At 30.3% G+C, this 6000-nt stretch overlaps 1 protein-coding gene across 24 annotated transcripts in view; it reads left to right on the top strand.

Annotated features, from left to right (window-relative positions):
* Window positions 1-3265: 3265 nt before the first annotated feature.
* LOC125059248 (mucin-3A-like) overlaps window positions 3266-6000 on the top strand; it is a 78223-nt gene continuing 75488 nt past the window's right edge. For 21 of the 24 annotated variants that reach the window (XM_047663583.1, XM_047663600.1, XM_047663582.1 and 18 more), the window contains exons 1-2: window positions 3318-3356; window positions 3581-3665. The gene's annotated coding sequence lies outside the window, so the exon portion shown is untranslated. Of the gene's footprint in view, window positions 3357-3580; window positions 3666-6000 lie in introns of all 24 variants that reach the window. The other 3 variants (XM_047663576.1, XM_047663578.1, XM_047663577.1) reach the window with 3 other exon arrangements.

The raw sequence follows: 6000 nt of genomic DNA, 5'->3' as shown, positions 1-6000 counted from the left end.
GCTAATTGCTATTTTCTAAGTTGAAATTTGTACTTACAGTCCACAGACTAGAATAATTACTTTTAACTTGATAGAAATGAATGAATAGTTTGGCGTCAGTGTTGCCACCTCCTGCAAGATTTGAGTTTACCCTAAAAAGCCCCAAAAAGTATTCTGTTTAATGTAGCGACTGAGTAAGATGTTGTATTTTTTTAAAGTATGTATATGATTTTTGAATCCGAAGACTTTAGAAAGTCAAGGCACGATGCGCCGGCACTAGTTTTGTGGTACTAAAACAATTGAGCTTGACACAAAAAGAGATAACAATTTATTATCAAGCCATATCAACACGACTTTTTAATACTTACTTGAAATAATATGTGGTAATCGTAGAAGCAGGTAATAATAAAATTTGCACCCATATAAATACATTATATAAACATTTTCCTACTCTATCTGCATAATTAGCCAAACACTAAAATATATACGCTGTGACTAATTAGACAAAATGAAAATTTACAAAGTGGAATTAGTCAAAACACTATTACACAGCAAACATGTGTTATGAATTAATGTTTCATACATTATTTTGCGCCTGTTACATCTCAACGATTCACATATTTCCTATGAATAATTTGTAAAGGCCGATTTACATTATCATAAGTGTTTAGGAGAGTGCTTTAGGATAGTACTTTAGTTGAAACATGTAAACGCTACTTGCTTTAGTAAACGCTACGCTAAAGAACTTGCCTTTCAAGTTGTACTAAAGCACTCTCCTAAACACTAAGATAATGTAAATCGCCCTTAACGTATTAATATACACGGAATTTTTTTATAAATAAAAAAAACATCCGGGTCCAATAGTATAGCTTTTCTACGTTTTTTTGAATAAGCAATATGATGTCCCATTTAATACTTCTTTTGTTTCAAAATAGTCGTGTAAACTTATTACAATATAGCGTGCAGTCTTCGTTTGTTTTAATGCAATAATCGAATAGTATTGCAATAAAATTAATATTGATTTGGACAGTTATTACTTCATTAACACAAATATAGTTGGTTGGCGTGCGATATTTCGACAGTGTATCTGAGTAATATTATCGTTATTAAAGTTTTAATTGTAAAAAAAAAACAAACATTGTAGGGTTTACCGTTTTTAATCTTAATTAAAAAATTAAGTAACATTATTTTTTCTTAAAACAGTGTCTGATTGCAAAAATTAATTGTTTTAGTTCAGAAATATATTTACAATACTTGAAACCATACGACGCTCACATGTGTCAAGTTAGCTTATGCTATGCATAGATGGCGCTATATGTATGAAAAATTAATAATTTTTTGCCGTAAAATACTAAATAGCGTTTCAACTAATTAATTATAATATCTCCTAATCAAATTTCAATATTTAAGTTTCAAAGGTTTCTTTTGGTATTTTAACGGTTGTGAGCTCAGAGCTTATCTACATAATAAAAATACTACACCAATATTTCCAACAATTATTAGACTAGACTAGGAGACGATATTGTAAGACGTTCGCAGTCAGAGCTAAGCCAGGGTTTAAAAAAAAACCTCTTGTTAAACTTCGCGAAGTCTAACTTCTATTGTCTTTGGTATGATAACATACTAAGAAATTAATCTGCGATGTATAATGTAATGAAGTATTGGTAAACGTTTTTAAATTTGTATAAAATATCAATTCGAGAATATAAATCTCCAAACAGAAAGTAATTTCAAGATCAAATGAGATGAAGATAATTTTTATATAATCGAATATAATAGACGTGCGAAAATTCAGTTTAAGACAGATAAATAAATTAGTATATTTAGAAAGAAAATTTTATTTTTATCATTTATTAATACATCATTATTATGTGTATTTTTAATTGTCCGTTTGGTGGCGTCAGATTCGCAACTTAGTCGAACTATTTGGTGTAGACTAAGCCCAAGTTTGAGTTCAAGCCTCTCTGAATTGCCACATCATTGCCGCGCTTAGCCACATTTTTGAATATTCTCTCACTCTATAGACAAAGTAAATAAATGTCTTCAAATCGAGTACTTTTTTCGTCGAGTTGAGCATGACGTACAGACCCGCGCTGTAACGCAAGTTCGGCTATGTACATTGAAAGCAAACGTCGCGCCGTCTATAGTGAAAGAACGTTGAAGTGTTTACTAATACAAATTGAAAACTTTAGATTTCCCAGACTTAGAGGGATGGAAAAAGGAAGATATGTTATATATCCGTGATTTGATATTTCAATAAATTATTTTGCATAAAATATAAAATGCCAATATTTCATAGATTCTCTTTAAGAAATTTTATTTTTTTTAAGGTTTTCAAATGTATTACACCATGATTTAGTAATATTATTCTGTATATTAAATGCAAAAAAAATAAATAAAAATAAAGCTGTCAATGAAAATCCCCTCCAAAAGGAATCTTGAGGTCAACCAAATAAACCTAACCACCAAACAACGATAGTTGCTAGAAACTTCAAACCTTTTTTGATACTTAGCGATAATACAGCATTCTAATGGGGGAAGAATTACTAAAATTTCTCGCGTTTTTTTTTATTCATGGAAAAAGTACAAAACTTGATGACCCTTTCAGTTAGCATGAGCAGTGTAGGCCTAGTGGTTTCAACGTGTGACTCTCATCCCTATAATCGTAGGTTCGATTCCCGGCTGTGCATCAATGAACTTTTTGTCGATGTGTATATCTGTATTTGTACTCGCTTGTACGGTGAAGTAAAACATCGTAAGGAAACCGACATGCCTTAGACCCAAAATGTTTAGGGTGTGTATCAGGCACAGAAGGTCACTTGCCTATTAGAAATGATCACGGAACAAATACAGAAATCCTAGGCCCAAACCTAAAAGGTTGTAGCGCCATTGGAATGTATGTTCTTTTAGTAACAGTATAACAAAAGTTACGGATTGCTTTATTTCGAAAAAGTTGCAATATCTCTTATGGACAAAGAATTCGCAACAACCTTTTAGTTACTGTTCTAAATCCGGCTCCAATATTTTCCTTTAAAAATTATGTAATTACCACACAGTAGTTATGACACGAAATTTTTAACGGTCAAACCATAGAAAATCATTGTATTTATAAACAAAGAGGTTTTAAGTAATCTAAATTTTACTGAAACTGAAAGCTTCGCAACCGGTTCCATGATGTATGTAAATGGAGCTGTCTGACATATCGTGAGCTGCGTAGCGGCGATTTTAGAAGGGTTGTGTTTACGTGGTGGAGGTCGTGGTAAAGTGGTGTAAACTCATGCGGCCAGGTGGGCAGAGAATGTCTAGAGAGCAAAAGTGACCACAGTCGTAAGCCGCGCACCGTAGTGTCATAGCGTGAACCAAGCACGTACGCAAATGTACGCACAACGCCCGCCAATTTGAATTTGCGTTCAAAAACCGATTTATTTCACTTTGCAATAAGTGCACTCGCGCGGAAACCGTTGAAAATCTGTGACATTTGCCAGTGTCCAGATTGCATTGAGAACGTTGACATCGTTGATAACGAATTATGATTGGTTTTTGAACGCAATTTCGGAAATGAAAGCTTTAAGCGGGCTTATGTGACGTGCTTTTTTTATAGTGTTACAGTTTTATAGTGAGGATAATGATGGTGGATTCCACTTAATAAATAAGTGATTTTATGAAACTGAAATACATTCAATAAGGTGAGTTAATTTGTTAAGATTAGTAAATGCAGTATTGCACTGTTTATTTTCGTAAAGTACTTTTGTTTCTTAGCTAACAGTACTTAATTTAGTATGTTTCGCTTTCTAAATATTCGACCATGAGTGTGGCTATAGTCACGACTAAACTTATTTTAATTCAAGATAATTGTAACGGTGTGCTTTCATTACGCCAGTAAAAGGTTAATATTGTCTTTAGCGAAAGGACAAGCAAACACGCGCGAGACAGAATAATGTTTTTAATACTTAAAATTCTGCTATGTATTGTTACATAACATGATTTATTTGCACAAGATGCAGTTAGAGATTTATGATTAACGTTCCAAAATCTGAAAACATCTGTCAAGTCAGTTTTAAATTTCCCGTAGAGTTTTTAACACAATATTAAATTTGACTCTTTAAATATCTGAAACGTTTGACCATTTGTAAAAAAAAAAATCTTCTATAATTCTAAAAACTTTAATAAAACATTTAAAACTCCCTCCAAATTTCTATTGTTCATTATTATTATATTCTTCAGTAGCAGCTTAAAAAGCGTGGCGTGTATTGTCACAGAAAATGCTGTAGACAAATGCTATTCTAGATCGGTTGCTTTAAACGATTTATTGTCTATATGTCTATATTAAAACAACTATTATTTATCTTAATTTACTATAAACCCCTACCTACTTACATCCCACAAATGAATTAATTAATCCTTATTTGGAGACTGAAAAATAAAGACAGGAAATATTTATAATGTTTAACAAATATGAATGAATTAATGTTAAGTGACCTTCAGATTAAGACAATTATAAAATATTTTGTATTATTTTTGTTAGAGCATAGTGGTGAAAGTATATATAAATAAAGTACTGTATTTTAAGTGCGCATATAATATCGATTACGTTACTATAAACAAGTATAAAAGTAGACCTTTTATGAAATTACATATAACACCTTTAGTAAAGAATTATTATTTACTTAGAATTTATAATAGGATTTTAATATTACTTCTAGCTCTTCCATAACGATATCAACTGTATTCATTTACATTAAATAAAAGAGGACAATTCACCTCCGCATGACCATTTTAGAATTTTGTCACTTTGAATCAATTATTCTATTAAAGGCAAAGTATTTCTATTCCTATACTTGAATCGACGCCTAAATATTGTATTAAAAGTAAAAGTAAACTGATCATAGAAAGTGTATCGATCAATAATATTACGATTAAGACCTCTGAGTAGGAATAAATCACCATTAAATACAGTTTTTATACGTTCTCAAGTATAGACGCTATCCTCTTTTTATACAATTTTTGATATTAATAAATAAAGGAATATATTTAGACATTTTTTATTTTAGTATATTTGTATTCTAAACATACAACATTCAAGTTCTAAGTTTATATTCTTTCGTGAGAATACTTCTACTGTTTACTAAACTGATTTCAAAATTTCTTTTAGCAGATTCATTTCTATTAAGTCTACATTATCCCTGATGATGAACGCATTGTCGCGTATTTGTTATTAGTATATTTTCCAGTTTATAAACGATCGAAGTTGCGTGTTTTTGCCTTTATATCTGTTTAAATATTTCTCATTCAAACCTATGACAGTCATTACAGAATCATCAAAACATTCATTTTTATTGTTGGGAGTTGATTTTGTAAGGGGCAGCTGGCTTTGCCTATTACTCTGATGGGTAAATAAGTGGAGCTCAAAGACAAAATATTGCGTGATTTACTTAAATAACAGAGAATAGATATAACCCACAATAAACGAAATCAAAAATTATATTCTGTAGCTCTAAATAAATTATGAAATAATATTTAAAAAAAATTTTTTTCATGTTACGCTATATTGACTTCTAAGAATAATTATCTTTATTTTCAAAAGACGTAAAAGCAATCTTACTCCTATGATCAGTTTATTCTAGAAAACTCAGGTGGCGGTTCGCTAAAAGTTTATTTAAAATAATATAATATAATACAATCAACATTAAATACACATCAACATTAAAATTGTAACAAATGTACATTGTTTTTTACTGTATCGTTTGACTTTTTGTGCCATGTAAATTTTATTATATACAATAAAAAAATATTATTATTACTATAATTTTTAACTAGCAGTGTCTTGCTGTTTTACCTGTAGATTTGATGCTTATTAGCGTAACTTTCCAGATACAAAAAATCTAATAAGAAATAAAAAATATTTGGACCATAAATTACACAAATAAACACATTAAAATAAACTCTTTGGCAATAAAATATTGGTAAAGCTTGGAAATTATTTTTATCCATATCTATAAACTTTATTGGCTATTATTCAAT

The sequence above is a fragment of the Pieris napi genome, chromosome 19 (genome assembly GCF_905475465.1).
Source record: "Pieris napi chromosome 19, ilPieNapi1.2, whole genome shotgun sequence".
In the NCBI taxonomy this organism is placed as follows: Eukaryota; Metazoa; Arthropoda; class Insecta; order Lepidoptera; family Pieridae; genus Pieris; species Pieris napi.
The sequence above is the reverse complement of the archived record's forward strand: the minus strand, read 5'-3'. Positions and strand labels throughout refer to the sequence as shown.